The 27302-nt window shown below is 46.3% G+C and overlaps 1 long non-coding RNA gene across 2 annotated transcripts; it reads left to right on the plus strand.

Annotated features, from left to right (window-relative positions):
• Nucleotides 1–1468: 1468 nt before the first annotated feature.
• On the plus strand, nucleotides 1469–25148 carry LOC108394473 (uncharacterized). Of its 2 annotated transcripts, none has more exons than XR_012125489.1 (3): nucleotides 1469–1637; nucleotides 13881–13946; nucleotides 21873–25148. It is a non-coding gene; the product is annotated as an uncharacterized lncRNA (long non-coding RNA). The 2 variants fall into 2 exon arrangements; XR_001852444.3 differs by lacking the exon at nucleotides 1469–1637 and adding an exon at nucleotides 5872–6066.
• The last annotated feature ends 2154 nt before the right edge of the window (nucleotides 25149–27302 follow it).

Genomic DNA, 27302 nt, shown 5'->3' on the forward strand with positions numbered 1-27302 from the left:
CACCTGGTGTACTTTCCGCACAGAAGCCCCGTGAGGGGCGCGTCCCTGGCGCACCTCATGGAGGAGGAAACCAAGGCTCCGGTAGGTTCCGGAACTGGCTGAGGGCCTCAGAGTTCGCACAGGGCTGCACCAGGCCTCCTACTTAGGCCTCTGACTCCCAAAGCCATGCTTTAGCAGCCTCCCCAGTGTCCTGGTGAAAGGAGGCGGGGGTGATGGTGGTCAAGTGCTTTCAGGCCAGCCACCCCTTGGTCTTCACCACCACCATTTGGGCTGGGGAGAAAACAAGGCCTGAGAGGGGATGACACCCCGCAGTTCAGCAGAGCTTCACCGTCAGAGCGGCTGTCTCTCTACCGCAGGGGTTCTCAGCTGACCTTAAGGGTCTGCCAGTGGGCCGGCCTCCGCGGGAGGAGGAGCCAGTGGGACGCTGGGAGCGTGTGCCTCAGCTTCCTCCTCTGTAAAATGGGGATAATGACAGTGTTAATTCCCACCCCGCAGGTTTGTGCTGAGCCTAATGAGCTGCATGAAGTGCTTGGAACAGTGCTCCAGCATAGACTGTAACTGATGAATGTTAGTGACTGCTAAATGAGGGGGGCTGGAGGCAGGGGTGTGGGTGTGCACATGACACGTGGCCTGGGGGACGGAGGTGGGAGACGCAGGGTACAGCAACATGCAGACCGGCTGGTTGCTGAGAGAGAAGCCTCCTCACCAGCTGGCCTGTGGGGAGACAGCCTGGCTTATACCCTTCATTCCCAATCCTACACCTGCTGCAGGGGGAGGAGGATGAGCCCCCTTAGGAAAAGGGGACTGCTTAAGAAAGCCTGGAAACAAGTGGGTTGAAGCCTTGGGGCAGGGGTGGTGGAAGTGAGAAAGAGGGGACCCCCCACCCTGCTCCACCTCCTAGCCCTACCCCAGCTCTATCATGAAACAACCATGGTTTTGCTATAGCCTCCAACTGCAGGACCTGGAAAGGCACAAGCCACCCTGAACTTAAAAAGCAGTGAATAAACATGAGGATTGGGCCCTGTGACCCTAGCATGAACACACACACACACACCCTCACTTACTCTCTGTATTAGAATACAGCCAGAGAAATGGTACCGGTAGGAGATGCATATTAAGAGATTCATCGAAGGCATTGACTTAGGTGACTGTGGAGCTGGGCTGAGCAAGACTGAGACCATTAGGTGCCAGCTGGGACTCTGGCCAAGGTGGAAACTGCTGTCCACAGGCAGAATTACTTCTTCCTCAGAGAAGCGCCAACTCTGATTTTAAGGCCTTTGAACTGATTGAATCAGGCCCACCTAGATTATCTCTCTAAAATAATTTCACTTACGGTAAACTGATTTAAATCACATCTACAAAGTTTTAATTTAATTGCATCTACAAATTACCCTGGTCAGAGCATCTAGATTAGCATCAGACTGAATAGCTGGGGAGTGTAACCTGGCCCAATCGACACTTTATAAAAGACCATCTCGCTCAGATACCAGCCAGGCGTTGTCGTGGTAACCGAGGAACGCTGCTTTCACTTGTTAGTTTGTCGAGTCCTGACCGAGCACCTACCCGGCGCCAGGCCCTGTGCTAAGTGGTATCCACGCAGCGTTTCAGTCGGTTCCCTAAAACATCCAAGGAAGCAGGTGCGCCTCTTGTCTACAGGCGAGGAGATGAAGCCTCAGAGAGGCGAGGGGACCCCCACGGTCACACTGCCGCGACGGCAGGTCTGAGCGCACCCGGCCTCCGCGCCGTCACTTCCCGCGGCCTCTCCGCGTAGCCTCCCCTCTTCCCGCCTCGCCCCCTCCTGGGGCAGGATCGCTGCGGGATGCGCGCACGTTCTCGCAGCCTGGATGCTCAGCTTCTGAGCGAGGCCAGGCTTCCAGCCTCTCTGGGGACGAGCGGAGGGAAGGGACCCCTTTGGGCCCGCTTTCTCCGGCCTTTGCCGCCACCTAGGGGCCCCCCGGGGTTCGCCACACCGGGCTGGCCCTCGGAAGGCCGGGGAGCTGGCAGGGGGCCCGACGCGCGGCGGGCTGCAGGGGGCAGCGGGGGCCGTGCGGATTCCCCGGACCCTGGCGGCCCCCTGCCCACTCGGGGCCCCGGGCCCGCCAACTCCTCGCAGACGTCCTGAGGCCGGGCTGCTGGGGTCTCCCCGGGAGTCCGAGGGGCGGCGGGCAGCTTCCCTCGCCCCGGGGGGCGGGCGGAGGAGGCGGGGAGGCCGAGTGCGGGGAAGGGGCCGCCGGGGCGCCCCTGCCCGCCGCTCAGCCCGCCGCCCCCCGTCGGGTCGCCCGCTCGGCCCGGCGCCCTTTGGTTCCGGAGCCGGTTCGCGGCGGGGGAGGCGGCGCCGCGAGTGAGCGGGAGGCGGGCGGCCGCCGCCAGCACCCGCCCCAGCCCGCCTGCCGGCCGGCCTCGTCGCCGGGCTGTCAGTCAGCCCTGTCAGTCGGCCCGTCAGTTTGCCGGCCTGTCAGTCCTGTCAGCCTGCCGGTCTCCCAGCCTGTCAGTCGGTCCTGTCAGTCCGCCAGCTGTAGTCAGTCAGCCAAGTCACAGCCAGTCGGTCACAATTTCTCCATCAGCCTCTTGGTCGTTCAGTTTCCAGCCGCTGGTCAGCAGGCCAGCTCGGTGCCCTTGTCACCTGCGTCCTAGTGCGCTGGCCCTGCACGGAGCAAGGGCCCGGAGCGGCCACGGGGTCTGGTGGGGGAAGCATGCGGAGCCCGGGCCTTGGCCGGTCACCTCCGCCCGCAGGAGCCTGGCCTTGGCTGTGGGAGCCTGGCAAGTCCCTGCTCCTCTCCCAGCTTCCTTAGTGGGGCGCTGGGATTCCATGATCTGTATGGCCTGAGACTTGAGTGGAGGAAAGTCCTCCGGGGGGGCTTGGGGCAGCTCCCCCAAGGACACTGTGGAATCTGACCAGCCACAGGAGCAGACCCTGCTGCTTTTTGACCTGGTAACTGGGAGGGTTGAAGTGCCTGGCCAGGTGGGGGTAGGTACTGGGGAGGGTGCAGCTGGGTCTCAGGGACCCACCCTCAGCCCCACCAGGGTGGGCTCTTGGGGCCCTTGCTGGGAGGAGGGCTCTGCTGACCTGGGTGCGGAAGGGAAGCTGATGAGCAAGCCTCGGCCACACCCTGGGATAATGGTTTTCCTTCTTCCTGTCCCAGCCCCTCTGCTTTCTTTGAAACTGCGTACCCAGCTCATCACGCCCAGGCTCCTTGGTGGTCCAGGGAGGTGGGAACTGAGGTTTCTGGGAGCTGGAGGAGACCAGGACAAGGCAGGCTTCTTGTAGGGGCCTGGCAGGATACCCCCAGGGGATCTCCAGGCCTGGGAGGTACCAGGAAGAGTTGGTTATTCATCCAGCAAGTGTTTACTTGACACAGGCCACATCCCAGGCTTTGTGCCAGGCAGTGGGGTGACAGGAGGGAACTGTATAGATGTGGCCCCTGTCTGTGGGGTGTAGAGTGTAGAGTGGTGTTAAGAGCAGTCCAGGAAAGGCAACATAGAAGACAAAAGAGAAAGTTGACAAATCGGCAATAGTCAAGATTGTGCTTTGAGGGTAGCAAAGAGGATGCTGAGATAGAAAATAAACAGTCTGGGAAGGCTGTCCAGGCAGGTAACTCTTAACCTAAGACCTGAGGGAGAAAGAGTCAAACAGGGAATGGAGAGAATGTTCTAGACTGAGGGAAAAGCCTTCACTTACTCATTCATTCATATGTTACTAAGTGCCAGGTACTCTTCCAGCTGCTTAAGGAACAGATGAATCATAGAAGGAAAATCCTTTCCCTCACAGAGCTTATGTTCTAGTGGAAGGAGACAGAAAGCAAACAATTTCAGAGAACTGAATGCTCCTCTTTGTGAATGCTATGAAGAAAATAAAGACAAGGTTATGGGACAGAAAATGACTAAGGATAAGGATGAGGGAAGATAGATCGGCGAGGGAAGGCCGCTCAAACACCGCCATGCAGAGGCGTGGGGGGAGAACATCTCAGACAGAGGGAGCAGGAAGTGGGAATGAATTTAGCAGGTCGGAAATAGGGCTGATGGGAGAGGGATGGGCAGGGAGGTGCAGGGCGCTGGTAGTGAAGGGTGTGCCAAAGCTAGCCAAGGAGTTTGGATTTTATTAGAAGACACTGGGAAACTGAAGGAGGGATGTGGGCAGGGGAGAGGTCTGATCCCTCTGGCTGCTCGGTGTGGGTGTAGTGAGGCGGAGGGGGGGACGAGTGGCAGCAGTTAGCAGGCTGCTGCAATAGCCCAGGCAAGATAATGTTGCCCCGGGCTAGGGTGGTAGGCGTAGTAGAGACAAAGACACATGAACAGATATATCTATGGGCTGAACTGAAGGGAACTCGATGGCTATTTGGATATGGAACAGGACAGGGGTGAAGGAAAAGGAGGCCTAGACTTTAAATCTAGCAACTGGATGGATGGTGATGCCATTGATTGAGTTGGGAGTGGGTTGTGGAGATGATAGGTTTTGGGGTGGAAAATGAGAATTTTGGAGAACTTGTAGAGATTTCTGTTAGGCAGATGGAGATGACAAGCAGGCAACTGGCAAAAACCTGGAGCTCAGGGGAAAGGCTGGTTTCGTGAGAATACATGGCTCAGTGCACTGGACAGCACCGGTTGGGCCAGCGGGGGCAGTGGTGTTCCCAGCCCTAGAGCCAAGTGTCCAGTATGGTAGCTGCTGGTCACATGTGGCCGCTGGGTCCTTGGCGTATGGCTTGCTAGAACTGAGGTGTCCTGCAAGTATAAAATACGCACTAGATTTCAAAGCTTAAGCATGGAAAAAAGAGCATAGACTTTCATTCATAATTTTTTTGTATTGATTACATATTGAAGTGCTAATATTTTGGGTTTGTTGGGTTAAGTTATACACTTATTAAAATTAATTTCACCTGTTTCTTTTTACCTTCTTTAACGTGGCTCCTAGAAAATTTAAAATTACATTTGTGACTTGCATTATTTCCGTTGCTGCCCAAGAGGTAGGGCTAGCGGGACGTTGTAGGATATGGTCAGTCAGGGCACCAGGGTGCAGCAGAGGTTAGGAAATTGAAAGGCACTTCCGATGAGGGCAGGGTGGGGGTTGCTGGCCTGGCTCTCCCTTGCCGTCCTCCCTGGGACCTTGTCTGAGCAGGACCGCGGCACACCCCTCTGGACTTCCTGACCCGCTGTCTCGGTTGGAGTTGAGGAATGGGCGGGAGGGGTCCTAATATGGTGCCCTTATGAAGGACTCAGAAGATGCTGGTACCACAGAACGGAATTCTCATCCCCTTCACATCGCCCTTGGCTGGCATCACCCTGCCAGGGGGCATTACCACCCCCTGGACTGAGTAGGGTATGCTAACAGCTGGGTAGTCAGGGCAACCAAGGCCATAAAGCTCACTCCTAATTCATATGAAATAGATGTGGCTGGAAGCCATTTGCATCTGTTAGCATTCTAGACACCTTGTTCAAACTGCCTGTAGTGTTCCTAGTTGGCAGGAAACCACCTTTAGTGGAAAAAGAGCAGTGAGATGACTGGGGGTGAGGTTGAATTCACTTCAGTTAGTTTGGTGTGACTTTTGTGGGTGCCACTGTGTGCCAGACACTGTGCTAGGCGTTTTGGGTTGTTTAATGTGTGGTCCTCAAGGAATGTATGTCCAAATACCTTAACGCAGGGAGAAATGCATGGACGTATAGAGACCTGTGATGCCTCAAAGAGAGTAAAATTAATGCCAGTATGTGCGTGTGTATGCATGTGTGTGTGCATGTGTGTATAACTGAACCCAGAGAAGGCACCAGGTGGCATCAGAAGGAAGGTTCTGGCTGTGCAGTGGAAGGGTGGAGCGAGGGTTTTCCAGGCACGTGGGACTGCAGGAAAAGGCCATGACTCAGGGAAAGGCAGAGAGAATTGTTTGGCTAGAATGCTGGGCGTGTGGAGCAGAGTCCTAGGAAAAGAAAGCTGGTGGCAGATTCTTTAGAGGGCTTGGTTTCCAGGCTAAGGAGATTTGGTTTTAGATTGCAGTCACTTGGGAACTATTGATCTGGACAACACGTGCTTAGAAAGAAGAAACCACTTGCCTGGAGCTTTTGATGTTCAGAGAGCAGGTAAGGTAGGGAGAGGAAAGGGGGCTTGTATGAGGAAGGAGGGAGGTAAAGAGTTCTTCTGCCATCACCCTGTAAATGAAGAGGTGTGGAAAGTAGTTAAAAGCTTTTGTTTTGGAAATGGAAAACCTGGAGTTGAATCACAGTCTTACATTTTTTTTTTGGTAGCAGCTTTATTGAGATATGGTTCACATACCATACAATCACTATATGAAGCATATAATTCAATAGTATTTAGTATATTCACAGTTATAGAACCATAACCACAAATTTTCTTTTTAAAATGGAGATATAATTCATATACCTTAAAATTAACTATTTTGAAACATACATTTCATTAGCTTTGATATATTCACAAGGTTGTGCAAACATCCCCATTATTTAATTCCAGAACATTTTCTTCACTCCAAAGAGAAACTCAGTACCTATTAGTGGTCATTCCCAATTATCCCCTCCCCCCAGTCCCTGACAACCACTAATCTACATTCTGTCTCTAAGGATTTGCCTATTCTGGTCATTTCATGTACATGGAATCATGCAATGTGGCTTTTTGTGTCTGGCCTCTTTTACTCAGCATAATATTTTCAAGGTGCATCCAGGTTGTGGTATGTATCAATACTTTATTCTTATTGATGGCAGAATAGCATTCCATTGCATGGATATACCACCTTTGTTTTATCCACTCATCAGTTAATGGACATTTGGTTTTTTTCCATTTGTTGGCTTTTATGATTAATACTGCTATGAACAGTTGTGTACAAGTTTTTGTGTGGATGTATGTTTTCACTTCTCTTGGGCATATACCTAATAGTAGAATTTCAAGGTCATATTCTTTGTGACTTTTTTGAGGAACTGACAAACTATTTTCCAAAGAGGCTGCCCTATTTTACATTCCCACCAGTAATGTATGGTGCCTCTGATTTCACCATATTCTTGCCAACATTATTACTTCCATTAGAAGAAAAAAAGTCACCTTAGTGAATGTGAAGTGGTATCTTGTTGTGGTTTTAATCTGCATTTCTCTAGTGACTAATGATGTTGAGTATCACTTGATGTGTTCGCTGGCCATTTGTACATCTTTGAAGAAATTTCTATTAAAGTCCTTTGCCCATTTTTAAGTTGGGTTATTTGTTTTTCATTATTGAGTTGTAAGAATTCTTAAAATATTTTATCAGATATGTGATTTGCAAATATTTTTTCTATTCAATGAATTGTCTATTTACTTTCCTAATAGCATTCTTTGAAACACAAAAGTTTAAAACATTTTTTGGTGAAGTCCAGTTTACCTATTTTTTCTTTGGTTTACTTGTCTTTAAGTATTATATCTAAAAAAACACAAGGTCATTAAGAGTCACATCCATCCCTGTTTTCTTCTAAGAGGTTTGTGGTTTTGGTGAAATACATGTTAGTTTCTGTGGGAGGCAGGGGTCCAACTTCATTTTTCCGTGTGTGGATAGTCAGTTGTCCAGCACCATTTGTTGCAGACGCTGTTCTTTCCCCACTGAAGTGTCGTGGCACCCTGTCAAAAATTAGTTGACTCTACATGTATTTCTACCACTTTTTAGCTCTGTAATTTAAGCCTCAGTTTTCTCATCTGTGAAACTGACAATAATATCCAGGATCGATTTACCAATCGAGCACAGGAAGCACCATGTCCATGGTATTTTTAAGTCCCATGAAAATGTTTGTTTCTTTTCAATTTAAAAGAAAATGTCTTAATATACAATATTAAACCAATATTAATATCTTTATACCAATGCAGTCATGGAATTTGATTTTTAACATTTTTTGTTGAGAAAGGGACCCACAAAGGCAACTATGCGTAGGATCCACAGAAGTCTGTTGTGGCTCTGGTAATATCTACCTCATAGGGTTATTGTGAGGATTAAATATGATAGTCACGTCGAATACCATATTCTGTGCTGGCCCATTGCAGGTCACCAGTTAATGGTCATTATTTATGGGGGAGCTGAGGGGATCGAGGAAGCTCGACATCACCAGCCTGGGCCCCTGTAAGAAGACGGGCAGCTTGTCAGTCTGTGAACCACTGACTGTGCAAACCCATGAAGGAGCCACTCAGTGAACTTGAAGGAAGGTCGGTGCTAAGGAGCGGTTGCTGTGCCCCAGTTTCCTGCTCTGACACCTCTGAGGGCGCTGGGGGCAGAGAGAGAGTCACTGAGGTGCGGAGGAGGGGAGTGAAGAAGGCCTGCGCTGCCTCGGGGGTTGGCTGGGCTCCTGAAGGTCCCCAGTGGTGATTCCCTCCCTGCCTTCGGGAGGAGGAGGCCTGGTCTCCACCTTGGTGGAGAAGGTAGTGCCAATGCAGTGATTTAAGTGGCTCTCAGACCCAGGTCTCTTTTTAAAATTGAGGTCAAATTCACGCAATGTAAAATTAACTCTCTTAAGGTATATAAATTAGTGGCCTTTAGTACATTCACAATGTTGTGCAATTATCACCTCCATCTAGTTCTAAAACAATTTTATCACCCCAAAAGGAAATATATACTGATTAGTAGTCATACCCTATTTCCCCCTCCCTTCAGTCCCTGGCAACCACCAATCTACTTTCTGTGTCTATGGACTTGCCTATTCTGGACATTTCATATACACAGAATCATAAATATGTGACCTTTTATGTCTAAGCGTAATGTTTCCAAGGTGCTTCCATGTCGTGGTGTGTATCAGCACTTCATTCTTTACAGCCGAATAGCATTCCACTGTGTGGATATGATGCCACATTTAGCTTGTCCTTTCATCAGCTGATGGTCATTTGGGTTGTTTCCACCTTTTGGCTATTGTGAATAATGCTGCTATGAACATTTGTGTACAAATTTTTGTGTGGGCATGTGTTTTCATCTCTGGGATATATACTGAAGAGTAGAATCCCTGGATCATATGGTAATCCTATGTTTAGCTTTTTAAGGAACCACCAAATTGTTTTCACACTGGTTGTACCATTTCTCATGCCTGTCAGCAATGTACGAGGGTCCTGATTTCTCCACATCCTTGCCAGCACTTGCTATTTATTTATTTATTGTTGATTGCAGCCATCCTAGTGTGTGTGAAATGGTATTTAATTGTGGTTTTGATTTGCATTCCCCTAATGAGCAGTGATGTTGAGCTTCCTTTCACGTGCTTGTTGTCACTGTTCTGCTCTTGGCTTGAGCTCAGTCAAGCCCTGATTGACGGAACTGTATCATCCAGAGCAGTTTTTAGATGTGCCTGTGACATAGCCTGAGGTGCTTTTGATCAAAGCTTGGTGAATTCTCCTCCAGGTCCTATATGAAAACCTGGCCCCAAGGGGGTTTCCTAAAGGAGTCTGGGAAACAGCTATATTTAGACACTGAAATTTAGACGCAGGCCACAAAGAAGGGACGAGTGGTTACCAAAGCGGAGGGGTTGGGGAGGATGGTGGGTGGGGAGAAGGGGACTAAGGAGCACAATAATTCACAATCACAGTATAGGTTGGTCCAGGGGACGGTAGTACAGCGCAGAGAACACAGTTAATGACCTATAACATCTTACTGCCTTGATGGGGGTACATCTTACCAACTGGAGGGGGTGAGGACTTGATAGTAGGGGTGAATGTTGAACCACTGTGCTGTGTATTTGACATCATCATAAGATTGTATATCAGTGATACTTTAATCAAAAAAAAAGGAAGAAAGTGCGCTCTAAGAGCCCTTTCCGCCTCCTGGGTCCTGGTAGCCCCTCTTTTACCTGGCTCACCTCCGTCCTTGCCGCGGGCTTTCAGCCCGTTCTGCTGGCTGCACTGTTCCCACGGGGTAACGGTTCTGTCTTTGGGAGCTCTTCTCATTAGCTCTGACAGATCCTTATTGTTTGTTTATCTGGAGCTTAGCACTGTAGCCTCTGTTTGCTTTGGCCTCGCTGAATTCTTCTCTCCACTGCCTTCTCATTCCTAGTTATCTCAGCTGTCATGACCTCCAAGATTCTTAGACTCTCTCTCTTAGTCCTGGATAGACTGGGTTGGCAAACTTTCCAATGTGGGGGGGTCCTTCCTGCTTTGGCACAGCTAGTGGAAAAGTGGGAGACTGGCCAGCTGGCCCCCCCAGGGCAAAGGGCATTGGGGTGGCAGATGGTTTATACTTTAGTTCTCACCAGAAGGTGTGGGAGGTCTCTGCCTGTGGTGTAGGAGGAGGCTGACTCCCAGCTCTTGTGGTAGGAGCACAAGGATAACCTGCCTGTCATTGTGGGGTGCCGACCCCTGGTCTGGTTCGGGTTCAGGGAGTCCTTTCCGCAAGCTCTCACATTCTCTGACCTCTCCCTCACTCGCTGACTCACTTGCAACATGTGTTTACTTAGTCTGTCCCTGCAAGGCACTGCGTTAGGCCTTGAGACCGCACAGTTCGTGAGGACCTCATGGTGAGGACCTATAAATACAATAGGATGTGATGTCTGTTATAATCGAGGCATGTGTGAAATACAGTGGGAACACAGCTGAAGGAGGAATACTTGTGCCTTGAGAGAGGGATAGGAAGCTTGAACTTCAGGTAAAAGGGGACATTTGATCTGGGTCAGGAAGGAGGAGAAGCTAACATAAAGGAGAAAGGCATTCTAGGTAAAGGACTCAGGGATTCTTTGCATGGATTCACATCAAAAGGGAGGCTCAGAAGCCCACCGCATTTCCTTTTATGTGTCTCCCTCGCACCTGCACTGCTGAAAACCTTGAAGTCAAGAGACCCTGTATTCCAGGGAAGTGGCCCAGGCACCAGACTGTCTCTTATCCTTCTATGTAAATTCATTTGTTCTGTGTCCTATCCACAGCCAACTGATGGGCTACACTCATCCATTCCAAGTGCTACTGGGAATGGATGCATTAGTTAATTAAAAAGATAAGTCCCTCATCTAGTATTTATTTTGATTTACTACATACAAGGCATATGAAGGATTTTAGGGTGGTGCTTAATAGGACAGGACTAAAATCACAATTACTGGGCTTGAATTCTACTCAGAGCTTGGGAGACCTCACATCAGGGTATTTAGACTCTCACTTTTATCCTTGATAAAATAATAGTGCTCTATAGTGTTGTGCAGATAAAATAAGATAGTACAAACTCTGAACATGGAGCCTGATGCAGTAAACATTAATTGAATGGTGGTATATACAGTGTATACATAAACACAAACATACATGTATATAGTATATGCACACAAAATATATACTATATACACAAAATATACTATATATTTTAGTACATATACATTAAATATGTACACATAAACTATATATACAGTATATACACAGAAAATATGTATACACCCATAGTATATACACATAAAATATATACACAGTGTATACATAGTATATACACAAAATTTATACATAGTATATACATATATGTATATAGAGAAAAAAATATATATATAGCATATACATACATATATACATTATGTACATACATGTACAAAACCTCCCTACTCTTGAGGAGTTTAAAGACTTCAACTGGGAGAGAGAAATACTCAAACTATAAAGTGACACTTTATTTCTCCCAGGTTATATATTAACTTTTTTTCATGGACAACTCTGTTTTATTTATTTGTTGATTACTTTTTTCTTTTGGTATCATTAATATACAATTACATGAGGAACATTATGTTTACTAGACTCCCCCCATCACCAAGTCCCCCCCACATACCCCATTACAGTCACTGTCCATCAGTGTAGTAAGATGGACACTTACTAAAGTAGAATCACTACCTGTCTTCTCTGTGTTGCACAGCCCTCCCTGTCCCCCCCATATTATACATTCTAATCGTAATGCCCCCTTTCTCCCTCCCCCTTATCCCTCCCTTCCCACCCATCCTCCCCAGTCCCTTCCCTTTGGTAACTGTTAGTCCATTCTTGGGTTCTGCGAGTCTGCTGCTGTTTTGTTCCTTCAGTTTTTGCTTTGTTCTTATGCTCCACAGATGAGTGAAATCATTTGATACTTGTCTTTCTCTGCCTGGCTTATTTCACTGAGCATAATACCCTCTAGCTCCATCCATGTAGTTGCAAATGGTAGGATTTCTTTTCTTCTTATGGCTGAATAATACCCATTGTGTATATGCACCACATCTTCTTTATCCATTCATCTACTGATGGACACTTAGGTTGCTTCCATATCTTGGCTATTGTAAATAGTGCTGCGATAAACATAGGGGTGCATCTGTCTTTTTCAAACTGGGCTGCTGCGTTCTTAGGGTAAATTCCTAGGAGTGGAATTCCTGGGTCAAATGGTATGTCTATTTTGAGTGTTTTGAGGAACCTCCATACTGCTTTCCACAATGGTTGAACTAATTTACATTCCCACCAGCAGTGTCGGAGGGTCCCCCTTTCTCCACAACCTCGCCAACATTTGTTGTTTGTCTTTTGGATGGTGGCCATCCTTACTGGTGTGAGGTGATATCTCATTGTGGTTTTAATTTGCATTTCTCTGATAATCAGCAATGTGGAGCATCTTTTCATGTATCTGTTGGCCATCTGAATTTCTTCTTTGGAGAAGTGTCTGTTCAGCTCCTCTGCCCATTTTTTAATTGGATTATTTGCTTTTTGTTTGTTGAGGTGGGTGAGCTCTTTATATATTTTGGATGTTATATTAGCTTTTGAAATGGGCCTTCCAGAGACATTAATCAAAAGACAGTTATTCCCAGGAAGATTAATTATGTTTGAAAGGGAAAGGGAAAGTAGTACAGTGAATGAAGGTTACTAGGAGGTGGATTTTTGTCCCAGTATTAAAAGAGAAAATTTTAAGAGAGCATCTTAGAGGGGGTGAGCTCCTTGTGTCCTGGGATGTGACCAAGTAGAGCCTAGCTGACCTATTGGTAGAGCAGCTTCCTAGATGTTTTAGAAGGCTGCAGAGGTGATGCTGGGCTCCTGAGGCACATTCTGCAAGGGCTTTCCTTTCCACCTCTGTTCCCAGAAGCCCTTGTTCTTTTTTTTGGGCGGCTCCTGCCTCTGGTAGGACCTAGAACCCTGAAGGTAATGTGGTTCCAGAGGCGGCTGCCAGGGCAGGTGTCTCCCGCAGGTGACCTGCAGCTTATCTCCCCTCCCCTCTCTCCTCTGCCTTCTCCGGCTTACCTCTTTAAGCAGAAATAACCCAGAGCCAAACACGAACTGTGAAACCATAAAACTACGTGAAGCTCAGGTGGCTTCCAGCAGCCTGACTCTGAGGGCCCTCTTCTCGGAAATGCTGCCTCCCCTCCCTCTGGGTGGGGAGGGTGGAGTGGTTAGGATGATGAGGGGGACCCGGCACTTCAGGCTTCCGCCCTGGCAGACCAGCAGGCAGAGGATGCCTCTATTGTCCAAGGCCCAGGTGAGGGCTGGTTAGATTGGATCCTTGGGTCCCAGAGAGAGAACACAGCAGCATCTTCAATTATTGACAGAAGATATACCCTCATTTATGCAACCAGACACTTCCCTAGCTTGATATGGGCCCTGAGGTGCACATACATGTGTGCAGTGGTTTCACAGACAAGTACATAGTCCTGAAGATCACATCTGTCACTCCTATGCCCTTGTGCTCTGGTGTATGCCCCTCTGTATGCTGTGTCCTCATGCCCAGACCTGGGCACAGTTCCTGCAGTATCAACACATCTTTGTCAAGTTGATGGATGAGTGGCATGTGAACAAATATTTGTGCCCACTCACCTACTGACCCACACATGTACACATTTTTCAGGAGGGTACCTGCAGATATACATGGATGTTTACATTAAACCTACACAACACACACACACACTAAATACAATGGCATAAATGCTCTTGTCCATACATATCTGTACTTAGTCACATGCATATGAATTTGTGCATATATTTACAGGTCCCTGAATGACTAGCTGAACAGCAAAGGTGGCTGAGAGAATATGGTTCCTGGATGCCAGACAGGGTAAGCATGTTATGTTGGCTAGGAAGCCCATCTCCCAGTTGCGTGTTGGGACGCTTGCCCACACTCCAAAGCTTTCGCCCATCTCTTCTCCATGCCAACAAGGTAGTGCCCAGGGAAGGAGGTCAGGGGCTTAGGGGAACACAATAGAGCAAGTCAGACCAAGTTCACTGTCTCCTGGCCCCTTGTCATCTCTTGGAGAGAAGTTATTGATCTGGCTGCAAGCTGCACTAGGCTGTTGTTGCCTTAGAGAATGATGGTTACCAAGGGGAGAAAATCAGCCCTGGATTCCAAAGGCGTGAAGCCCAGAGCAGGCTGCAGCCAGTGTGAAAGTGTTTACAGAGTGTGTGTGTTCACATGTTAGCATGGAGATGGCAACAGGCTGCAGTTTAAGAAGAGGGTGAGGCTATGATTTCCGTGTGTGCTGCACACCCAGAGCCCAGGAACACAAGGCAAGAACTCTGGCATGTGGTTCGGGCTCTACCGCCAACTTGCCACCTGGGTTTAAGGAGATTGCTTCACCTCTGTGTTAAGTGCTTCATGCTCCAGTTTAGTGGTCGGCCTGTTTCATGGGGTTCCTGTGAGGATTCAGGGAGCTGAGAGAGTTTACAGGCGCTGTGAGGAGCTAAGACATTTCCTGGTGGTCAGGGCTTATTTCTCAGCTTGGTGAAAAGCATTTCAAATATTCCAGCATCCTCAACAATCTACCTATGCGTAAGACAGAAGGTTGAATACAATATAGTTTTTATTGCCCCTGGGAGCAGCCACGTAGGAAGAGGTACCCAGAGGCGAGGCCACTCCAGCCCCAGGCAGTCAGTGCTAGCACCTTGTACTGGGACGCAGGGCAGTGTAGTGGGGCAGTCAGAGGACGCTGTGGTTGTGGAGCCCTGGGGAATCAGAAGAGGATTCATGGAAGAGGTGAGGACTGGCAGAATTTAGTTTTGGGGAGAGGGAGATTGGGGGTGGAACGCTCTGGGTAGAGGGTCAGAGGACGGCCCTCTGTGGAGGCAGGAGGGGATGGTGCCTCTACTAGAGTTCTGAATGGTGAAGATTAAAAGGGAAAACAGAAGTAAGCAAGTTAATTTTTGAGTCCTTTCTGGATCTGGCCCAGCCCAATGGTTAATCGTTTGACCCTTTAGGAATGACCTGGACCCTGTCCCAGGCATGCACACACACACCTGGAAGAGCCAGAGTGGACCAGCGCAGAGCTGGGTGGTGGTGGGGACTTGGAATTCACCCATCCAAGCCTGACCCTTTCCAGAGGCAAAACTGAAGCCAGGAGAGGACAAACAGAGGGGCCGAGGTTTCCCAGGGAGTTGGTGGCAAAGCAGGAATTTGCACTCAGGTCTCCCAGATCTGGTGGTCACGACCTAGATCTTCTAAGTGGGCTCGGTTTGGGAAGCATTTGCCTCGTGTGGGGGTAAGCCAGCAGGTTTGGATTCTGCCCTTAAGTGTAGCTGTATATATTTGTTGATTGTTTTTGGGTGCAGAGCCTAAGACTGTACATGGGCTAGGCTCCTACAAGTAACCAAGGTAGGCAGTTCCCTGAGCCTGGAGATTTCAGGGGTGACCGGATGGCCCTCTGTGTCCCTACCTGGCTGACGGGCAGCTGTCATTCCACCGGTAGACCTTCACCCCATGGCCTAGGGTTTGATCTTTCTTGAACAGTTCTTCTGCTCCGGGAGGAAGAATGCATGTAGTAATCTGCGAGTCAGTGAAGGGAGTGAGCAGATCTCTGCCTGAGAGCCCTTGCTGATGGGAAGCAAGGCATGAAGGTATTCAGAGCTACGGAAAGAAAAGGGCAGCCCAGGAGGACCAGCCCTCACAAAGTGATCTGTAGGTTAGGAGCTCCGCTGTAGAATTAGGGAGATTTTTTTTTTCTTATCAAAAAAGCAATGCTCCCTTATTAAAGAAGAATCAGAAAGTGAAAAGACAATAATAACAGAAGACATAAACTCCACTGTCCCAATTCAGTTCTTCACTCTTAGGTAGCTGTCATTACGACCCAGGTCTATGTCCCTCCTGTCACCTTCTTTATGCATATTCTGTGTGTATGTGGGTGTGTATAATGTACATGTGTGAGTGCATAAATGTGGGTATTGTATGTATATAATGTGCATACACATAACAGATAATATATAATCTCTTTGGTTTTACTCTGACGGGAAGTACATGCCTATGGGCATCTTAACAGCTTTCCTCTGTGTTTCACCATCATGCCAGTTTGTTCTGATAGCCTCTCCTTGCCAATCTTCATGTTGCTCAGAGGGTTAGCAAACGTCTGCAAAAGGCCAGAGAGTAAATATGCTTGTTTTGTGGGCCATGTGGTCTCTGTCATGATAACTTGACTAGGCCATAGAAGCATTAAAGCCGTTATAGAAGTATGTAAATGATGGGTGTGGCTGTGTTCCAATAACACTTTATTTACAGATAATAAAATTAAATTTCATATGATTTTCACACACCACAAAATATTCTTTTAGTTTTTCAACCATTGAAGCATGTAAAGATCATTCTTAGCTTGGGGGCCATGCCAAAACGGATGGTGGGCTGGATTCAGCCCATGAACAGTGGCCTCCGGTAGAACTTTCTGCTCTGATGGAAATGTTCTATGTTAGTGCTGTCAGATACAGTAACCGTGAGCCACATGTGCTGTTGAGCACTTGGAATGTGTCCCGTGCAACTGAGGAATTTAATTTTCAATTTTACTTCTCTTGAACAACCTAAGTTTAAGTGGTCACAGGTGGCTTATGATTCTTGCTGGATGGAGTGTTATTTTCTAAGGGCTGCCTAAAGAGGTTACCACAAACTGGCTGGCTTAAAACAACAGAAACTTATTCTCTCACAGTTCTGGAGACCAGAGTCAAGGTGTTAGCAGGGCCATGCTGCTTCTGAAGGCTCTAGAGAAGAGTCCTTCCTGCTTCTCTCCTAGCTTCTGCTGACGGCTGGCCATCCTGGGCATCCCTTTGTTTCCACACTCATCACTGCAGTCTCTGCCTCTGCTGTCACCCGGCATTCTCCCTGTGTGTCTGCGTCCCTGCCTTCCTATTTTCTCTGCTTGTAACAACGTTGGGTTTAGGACCCACCCTAATCCAGTATGACCTCTAGTATGTTCACAAATTGCATCTGCAAAGACCCTAAGACCCTAGTTCCAAATAAGGTCACATTCTGAGGTTCCAGGTGGTTGTACATTTTGGGGGGACTTTAATCAACCCAGCACAGATAGGGTAGCTCTAAAGCAGCAGTTCTCAAATGCAGTATGCAGGACAATCACTCAGAGGCCTTTACTGCAGTATTGATTTCTGGGTCCTGGCCCCAGAGTTTCTGAGAGGTCTTGCCTGTCTAACAAATCCCAGGTAATGTTGATCCTGCTTTTCTAGGGACCACATTTTAAGAATCACCACTTCATGGGGCTTTCGTTAGTTCGCAATGGCTGCCATACAAAGTACCATAGACTGGGTGTCTTAAAAAACAGGAATCGACAGTCTCACAGGTCTGGAGGCTTGAAGTTTGAAATCAAGGTGTTAGCAGGATTGGGTCCTTCTAGGGCGGTGAGGGAAGGAACCACTCCGGGTCTCTCTCCTTGGCTTGTAGGTGGCCAGCTTCACGTTTGCATGGTGTTCTCCTTCTGTATATGTCTCTGTGTCCAAACTTTTCCTTTTATAAGAACACTAGTCATATTGGATTAGGGCCCACCTAGTGACCTCATTTCAGTTTGATTATCTCTGTAAAGATCTATCTCTGAATGAGGTCACATGCTGGAGGGAAGAACTGGTTAGAACTTCAGCACAGGAATTAGGGGACACGATTCAACCCGGAGCGTGACTGCGTTCGGCACCCTGAACCAGGGGCACCTTCTTGGATGCCGTGTGTACAAAAACACCTTGCTTCTCTTGTCTTTGAATTTTGGACAGAAGCTGTCCTGGTTGGGAGCTTCCAGGACTAGTTCCGCTCTGTTGACATTTGACTGAGGGAACTTGAATAAATCATTTGCCTCAATGCCTTAGTATCTCCTGGTCTTTAGTTAGTTCTGTCACTCTGTGATTCCCAGGTGGCAAGACAAGATTGGTTTCTGGTTAGTTCTCAGTTTCCATGCTGACCTCTGATTTGTGCTATTAGGGCCATGGCTGGGAATTTGGTTTTTGAGGGACTCATTGATTTTTTTCTGTGCTCTATCCATTTTTAATTAATTAATCAATCCATCAAACACTTGTTGAATATCTGTTGTGCACTAGGCATTGCGCTCAACAGGACAGGGTCCCAGCCTTTCCGCGCTCAGTCTTGTGGGGAGATAGATATATAACCAAATAACCAGAAACACATTTGATGAGTTCTGTAGCTGTGTTGTAAACATGTACTGTGGGTTCTGGGAGAGCGGTGGATGATTCTGCCCGGAGGTGTCAGGGAAGGCTTTAGTGAAATGGGCTAGATCTTACAGGGTGAATAGTAGTTCTACAGGGATAGAGAGCCCGAAGAGTGATGCTAAGTAGAGGGAACAGCTTGTGCTGTTCTTGGTGGTATGAAAGTGTAATTAGATATTGCTGGTGCTCAGAAATGTGGACAAATAATGGGAGATAAGGCTGGAAATGTGGCTTCAGACTTCACTGTGAAGGGTGTTATTTGCCAGGCCAAGGAGTTTAGACTTCATCCTGAGACAAAAAAGGAACCATGGGGGTTTTTACACTGCAGGAGTTGTACGATCACATGTTTGTTTTGGGAAGCTCTCCGGCAGCAACCTGAGGGAGAAGGTGCAGAGGCTGAGGCCGGGCAGTTAGGGGCCAGCCCGACAGCTCAGGCCAGTGACGATGAGGGCGGAACCAAGGCAAAGGTCACTGCGTTAGCGAGAGGACAAACTCAGGAAACATTTAACAGGTCTCTAGCTTTAGCCTAGGCTACTGGGTGTTTGGCTGTGCAGTGGCTGGTCAGGGAAGAGGAGAGGGTCAGTCTGGGGAAAGTAATGACTTCTGTTTTGGACATACTGCCTTGAAGGGGTCTGGGCACCACCCAAAGAGGTATGTGCGGTCAGGGTGTGGACGACAGGTCTGGAGCTCCAGAGAGGGGCAGGGCCCATTCAAGACATCTCCTGCGCATTGCTCCAGCCATACTGTCCTTCTCATTTCTTAGATTGCGCCGGCCAGGCTCAGTCCCACCTGAGGGCCTCTGCTTTTGCTGTTGCTCTGGTTTTCTGCATGGCTGACTTCTCTCCTCCAGTTTCCAGCTTTGTGGGCACAGGCACCTTGACTGTTTTGTTCAGTGATGTGTCCTAAGGGCTGAGCACAGAGCCTGGCACATAGTAGCTGCTCAAAGAATGTTTGCTGAATGAATAAGTGAATGATAGCTAAAGTCTGGGAATGAATCAGGGGAAATGGATGTACATTAATATTAAAGAGATTTGAGGGGAATCTGAGGGTGAGCAATTTCCTCCACAGTTGTAGGGGAGGCACTGAAATCCTTTCTGCGTTATTTTTGTTGGTAACAATAATATTAAAGAGGACAGTGTGAGAGTCAGAGTGCCTGGGTTCAAATTCCCCTCTTACCAGCAGTGTAACCTCGGGCAAGTGCCTGGGTTTCCTCATCTATAAAATGGGAATGATAATGGTATCTACCATTCTGAGTCATTGCAGGGATTAAATGATGCCTGTGTAGACAGGCAAAGAGTAAGTGTTCAATAAATATAAGCTAGGTTAAGCGAATATGATATGCCAGTCCCTTCCAATGCAAGCTCCTAATTAAATTTCCCAATAACCTGGTGAAATAGGAATTTGATTTTTTAAAAATCCATGTTTCATAGTTGAGGAAATGGAAGCTCAGAAAGAGGAAGTCACTGAGTCACACGTTTACCAACTGAGAGGTAGAGGCACCGAAGTGAAGCCCGGGTCTGTCTGGCTTAATGCCCATGCACTTAACTCTTGGGTCCTATTGCAACCCCTTTGCCTGGGTGACTCGGAGTCCTGGCGTGGTCAAGAGAGCTGGCCACAGAAGCCGGTGAGAACTCAGGGGTCCTGCCTTCTAGACATCAGCCTTCCTAACCCTGCAGAGTGCCTCTGTGGAAGAGTAGCAGAATGGGTATCCCAACAGAAGGGGCACCCCGAGATCAGCCTTCCTACCTCTGACTGGAAGCCTGGGCAGACGGCCTGGAGACCTGTGGCATTTACAGCCTGGTGACCCACACTAACCTCTAGACCAGAATGTTTATAGCTAGTTATCACATTTCTCTCCAATATCTAGAACCTTTGGGTAGGATAAGAGACTTCAATTAAAACACGATTTTCCCCTTTGACCAATCTTTAATTATCTTTACACTCACCAACCTTGGCTGATATCAGAAACAAGAAGAAATGACTTTTGAATTAGTTCATCGATAACAGTGTCCTAAGGAAACAGTGTTTTGTATATACAAGATACACAGGCACACTCTGCTCAGCTGCAAACACGTGAACACGTGCCTCCCAGGGATTGTATCTGCACCGGAGCACATGCTCCTGGGAGCACAGCCTTGCGAGGAACTTGTGACATGTGCGAGGGCTCTTACGTACCCAGTTGTGCACATCTAGCAAAAACAAAGCAAAACAACTACACAGAGAGACACGTGTTTTTGCACACAAACCTGTAAGTTTGGAAGGACAGAGACTAAGTAAAAAAATAGTAAAAATATTAGTTTCCATTCCTCGAGTGCTCACTAAGTCCTGGGGATTGAGTCAAGCACTTTACTTACACTGTCTCACCTGATCTTCACAACCCCATCAGCAGGCTCTGGTAAAATCCCGGTGCCCCAGGGATTTGTATGCACACCGAAGTTTGGAAGCCTTGTGGTATAGCTTGCCAGAGGTCCAGCACCACTATTTCCAGAACTTTTTCATCATCCCAGACAGAAACTCTGCACCCATTAAACAATTAAACCCCCGACCACCCCCATGCCCAAAGCCCTGGTAACCACTGTTCTACATTCCGTCTCTACCAAATCGCCTGTTTTAGGTACCTCATGTAACGCTCAATGTTTTCAAGATTCACCTATGTTGTAGCATGTATCAGAACAAGAAAGAACAGCTTTAAGATGAACAAAAAGCCAGGAAGATATCTTCTTTTACTGGACAAACCACTTACATGGAGAACATTGTCCCAAAGTGGCGCTATCATCAGAAAATCAAACATATTCAGTGTGCTTTTAGACACAACCTAGATGAGCATTCTTGAACCTGTTACAAAGAGGAGTTCAGGAGTTTTGGGGAAGGCGCTGAGTGAATAAGGGTGGCCCGAAGAAAGCTGGGTTTCCCTGGGGTCCCTGTCTGGGTCTTCAGGTCTCAGCCTCAGGCCAGGGGGAGGAAGGGCTGTGGGTGGAAGGCCGGTCTCCCTCCTTTGTCTGGGAGGTGTTTTCCTGTCATCACACCGCCTAGGGAAGTACAGGGTAAGGTGAGGCCTGAACCCGGCCCCTGAAACTTGCCAGCTCCTAAATCCAGCCCTTACTCACAGTCAAGGGAGTGGTGACTCTGCGGAGCAATGCCTGGGAGCAGGGCCTTGTGCCTGATTGACCTGAATCCCTGCGGGCAGCTAGAGTGAATGGGCCTGGATTCCTAGACATTCCCTGGGGCTTCACTGGGGATTGGTAGGCCTTATGGATAAGGGGACAGTATTGCACGGAAAGAACTGGTCACTGGGGAGCAGGACATCTGGGGTTTAGTTCTGAGTCTGTTGCTTATTTTGCTACTTGTGTGACTTGAACAAACTTCCTCTCTCTGGGCCTGTTTCCTCATATATAACATAAAGGAGTTGGACCCCGTAATCTCTTCCATGCTTTCGTCACCTAGACCTTTCAGTTTTCAGAATTACCAGAGTCTCTCTCTGTTCTGGGCATCTGCCCACTTAGAACACTCCCTCACCGTATTCCCTACCCTACTCACTGGGCTCTTTCTTTCATGGCATGTCTTTCAGGACCCAGGCTACCCTGATGTGAGAGAACACCGAGCAGAACGCAGTGTGGAGTGGTGGGGCCTGTGGAAACCTGGAGAGCGCATGTCCCACTGAAGCCATTCGGGTGCTGGCCAAAGCAATTGTCTGTAGATGAGTTTGTCCCAGGCACCATGAATCTGCAACCTCTGGCCTACAGACATGTAAAGCCCCTTCCAGAGGGTCTCCTGCCACCCACATTTCCCTTTCTGTAACATTTATTGTTTTATAGTAATTATTTGTTTATTACAGCCTTTCCCCCTAGGATGTAAACTCCATTTGGGCAGGTACCTGTTTTATTCTCAACTCTATCCCTAGCTTTAACAAAGAACTGGCACATAGTAGGTGCTTAATAAATACCTATAAAATCACATATAGAGAAATATATAATATATATATTATAAATTATATACTTGTGTAGTACAATACATATATAAATGTCTACAAAATTAAAATGTTAAATAAGTAATTGTTGAGTGAATTAATCTAGAAGTACTTTAATGATGCTGTTTGATTTCTTTTTATTACCTTCTCTGGCCCTGGAAAAATTGCAGCACCAGCCTCACAGCTAATGACTTAAATTGTTTAAATGCCAGCTTATCCTGTTTCTTAGACCCAGTATTATGATCTAGTAGAGCCCCTAACATTTTCAAACAATGTCCTTCAGCTCCTTCAATGGTGTTCAGGTCAGGAAAGGCCATGAGAAACTCTGAAGTCATCAGCTTTCTTGTTCATCCAGGGAAGTCAACAGAAATACTTGAATCATCTCTTCTTGGTCTCCTTTTATTGAAGTAGTCCCGGAAGGCAGAATTATCCTCATTTTATAATGAGAAAAACTGAGATGCAGAGAAGTTAGAGCTAAACAGAGATCCACAGCAGCATACTCCCCTGGGGTAGGGGTACTGTCACTCCCCTCCCCCATATCAGAGACAGATGTCAATCATTAATGGCCTTCTTTCCAATGAACTCAAATTCTGCCTAACACAATGTGCTCGTTAGCTACCACCAATTTGTTGAAGTTGACACTTGGGTTGGAGACTATTGGCCCTCTGTGGCTGGTGATCTCTGGTTCTATCAGGCAGTTTTTTATAGAAAAAAAAAGTCATTTTATTTTTCAGGAAGGTCTGAGGCTCATAGCTCATTAATACCAGCTCACTTTAGCACAACATCCCTGGGAACATCTGTGACGTTATATTCCTCTGCCTGTCTCCCTACTTCCACCACCTCTCAGGCTTTCTGACGTTGGCTGTCCTGATCCTGCTTGAAGTATGTTAGGAAGAAGGGAGGCCTGGAGGCAGGCCTCCTCACTCCTGGTCCTATCTGTTGCCTGCTCTAGCTCTCGGCGTCTGCTGCCCTCACCCTCATGTAGGGACTCCAGATCCAGACAAGGCACAGCACCCCTGAATGGCCTTGGCAGAACCATCTCTGTGCAGAGCTGGGTCTCACCACAAGGTGGCGCTATAGCTTCCTTTGCTTTTCGTTTCTATTTTGACAGAAAATGTCTGAATTTGCAGTTACTCAACCAGTAGAACTTGACTAATGTGAGACTTCACAATTTAAATAGATGATTGGATCGACTATCCTATTTCAAGTTCTATCAGGTTTCAATGAATTACAAATAATTTTGTTTCCCTGCTGTGCTTTTAAGGTAGTGACAATGTTACAGTGGGAAGGATGTGGGGGGGGGGGGGCTCTGAACCCTAATCCTAACCTTATCCATAAGGACTTTCTAGAACTTTCTGCCATATCCTAGGCTCCTTGCTATTAAGTTCTCTGAGAAGGAAGGAAAATGGAAGCAACAATCTGCTCTTTTCTTCCTCTTGCCAAACGCTAAGAGCCTTAGGCCCCTCTTGCCCTTTGGATGACGTTGCCTTCATTCTGTCCTTTCAGTGACTCCGTGTTCGGTATATGCAACATACGATCATGTATGCAGCGAGGCCACGAAAAGGCAGAGCTTGGCCTTCACACTGCTCATAAAGCCTCTGGAGGGCTTTCCAGCAAAAAAGAATATAAACCTGCCCTTACCTACTGGCGGAAACCTATCGCTCCTCCCTCCCACTCCATCGCCTCAGCTGCTAGTCCTTGGCATCCGCTGTAGTTCATCGGGTGACCTGAGTTTCCTCGGGATCCTCCCCTGTTCACATCTCCATGCATCTGCTCATGCTCGCCCTTACTCTATCTCAGACTGTGGGATCCTAGTCACCCTTTAAGGCCCAGCTCTAAGCTGCCCTCTCCGTGAAGTCTTCCTGGAGCTTCCTAGGCTCATGAATTTCATTTCTCATAGCTCTTTGCTTGTTCTGATATTGTCACCCTCTGTTTGCCTTATGCTTATTTTTGTGTATGTTTTTTGGTTCACATATCTCTTTTTTAACAATGATTAAATTATATAGCTTCAGCTTCAGCTAGAACTCTGCCTTTCAGCTTTATTCCTGCCTCTCCAGAGGTAACTACAGTCTTGAAGTTGCCATTTATCATTCCTATGTTTGTTTTTATATTTAATTTTTACATACGTGTATACCCATGAAATTCTCTTGCTGTCTCTCAGTATATCCCTCTTGCACACACACACAGTCTTGGGTGTTTTAAAAAATGCATGTAAATGGAAGCATATTGTAAGATTATTTGCAACTTGTCTTTCTCACTTAATATTCTGTTTCTGAGATTTATCCAAGTTGTCACATGTTATGGCTATTTGCTATTCCCTTCTAAGATTTAAGTTCTTATCCAATGTACAGGTACGTTACTCTTTCCCCCTTTTTTTGTTATATAAACAGCATTGCAACAAACAGTCTTATATCTGTCCCTTTGTGGATATGTGAAATGTATAAGAGTTTCTACAGGGTAGGAAGTGTTTAAAGCTGTATGCATATTTCTGCCTGCCAGGTATGGCCAAATCTTATCTGAATTATTTGTACTAATTTATTCTCCCATCAGTAAGCATTAAAATTCACACTTCTTCATATCTTTTCTAATACCTGTTGTTTTCTCTTTTCATATCTGATAGGAATAGAATGAACTTTTAAAATGTGTAATTCCCTTATTATTGTTGAGGTGGAACATCTTTTATATGATTATTGGCCTTTTGAGTTTCCTCATTTTAAATTGCCTATATCTTATTGTTCATATCCTGTACCACCTTTTCCCCCTATTGGGTCATTTTATTCTTATTGAATTATAAGAACTCTTTGTATATTCTGGATGTTCATTTTTATGCATATGTTTATTCTCTATCCTCACAGACTTCATGGTTGAATGAAGAGAGAAGGCAGTGCGTATGATGTGTGCTATGAGAAGTATGCAGGGCTAAAGGGGCATGGAAAGGGTACTTATGCCAGACTTTAGAGGGAGTGGAGCTTCCTGAAAGTGATATTTAATCTGAGATTTGGGGGAATGAGGCAGTCAGCTTTGGAACTGAGCTGTATCTTCTTTTTTTTTTTTTGAGAGGGCATCTCTCATATTTATTGATCAAATGGTTGTTAACAACAATAAAATTCTGTATAGGGGACTCAATGCACAGTCATTAATCAACCCCAAGCCTAATTCTCAACAGTCTCCAATCTTCTGAAGCATAACGAACAAGTTCTTACACGGTGAATAAGTTCTTACATGGTGAACAGTACAAGGGCAGTCATATCACAGAAACTTTCGGTTTTGATCACACATCATGAACTATAAACAATCAAGTCAGATATTATTATTTGTTTGATTTTTATACTTGATTTATATGTGAATCCCACATTTCTCCCTTATTATTATTATTGTTACTTTTTAAATAAAATGCTGAAGTGGTAGGTAGATGCAAGACAAAGGTAGAAAACATAATTTAGTGCTGTAAGAGGGCAAATGTAGATGATCAGGTCTGTGCCTACAGAGTGAGTATTAATCCAAGCTAGACAAGGGCAACAAAACATCCACGGATGCAGAAGATTTCTCTCAAGACAGGGGGGTGAGGTTCTATATCTTCTTTTTATTTCCCTAACAAAACTTTTTCTGCACAGTGCCTTCCACTTTTTGAGCATTATTTAGTATTTGTGGAAGTGAAGTGGAATTTCAGACAAAGAAGATATTTGGGACAGGTAGGACCTTGTAGTACCTCTCAAATTTTGCTCAGCTGAAGCATCTAGGGGGAATTCAGCTTCTTCTGTGCAGTACTTTGGACTTCATGAATTTTAGAATTGATTAGACCTAAGAGATCATCGAATCTAATCTTTTACCCACTGCTGAAATCCTTATATAAAAGCTTAGATAAGTGGGTAGCCCACTTCTGCTGTTTTGTCCTTGAGGCTGAGAAGCTCACATCTCCATGTGGCATCCTGTTCTGTTTGCAGATTAACTGCTAGAAATCTCTTCCTTGCATTGGGTTCTTTGCCCTTTCCACCGGTTGTTTCCTGTCTGCCCTCTAGAAACACAAAAAAATATCTGTTATTTACACCTGATCACCCTTCAAATACTTAAAGACAATAACCTTTCATGTTTTGGGTCTCTTTTTCTCCCAGTGTAACATTCCTAGTCCAGCCAACCTCTGCTTTCATTTGATGCATTCATGGATCACCTTTTCCAACTCAATGGTCTTTGTTGCTTGACCTTTTTGGGTGGAAGGGGAGATAACTTACTCTTTTAAGGGAAAAATGGTAGTCCTAGAGCATATATATATATATATATATACACACACACACACACACACACACAATTTATGGGAAAATAACTGCCTTAGGCATGGTTCTTGACCCTGATTGCATATTAGAACCACCTGGGGAGATTTTCTTTTATTAAACTGAAATAAATGATAGCTTATGAATTCATATTTTATTGTAAATCACAGATCTTTCACCACAGTTAAAGATTATTTTTAATCATTTTTGTTTTAAAAATTCACGCTTTTTGTGTTTAGCTCTATGAATTTGACAAACATATAAAGTCCTATAGCTTCCACCACAATCAAGATACAGAATACTTCCATCATCCCCTCAAAGTCCTTCATTTTGTTCATTTGCAGTGAAACCCTCCCCCTGCCTCCTAGCCCCTGGCAACCACTGATCTGTTCTTCAGTACGATAGTTTTGTATTTTACAGAATGTTTTATTAACAAAATAATATAGCATGTAGTCTTTTGACTCTGGCTTCTTTCATGTAGTATGATACCTTTGAGATTTTAGAGTATTGTTGCATGTATCAGTAGTTCATTAATTTTATTGATGAAATAAGAGTTCATTTTTATGGATACATTATTGTCTGTTTATCCTTTCATCAGTTGAGGGACATTGTTTCCAATGTTTGGCATGCATAGGTTTTTGTGTGACCACAGAATTTCATTTCACTTGGGTAAATAGATATGAATGGGATTTCTGGGTCACATGCTAATTATATACTTAATTGTACAAGAAACTGCCAAAATCTCTGGTATGTCCTACCTGAC

Source organism: Manis javanica, chromosome 15, assembly GCF_040802235.1.
Source record: "Manis javanica isolate MJ-LG chromosome 15, MJ_LKY, whole genome shotgun sequence".
NCBI lineage: Eukaryota > Metazoa > Chordata > Mammalia > Pholidota > Manidae > Manis > Manis javanica.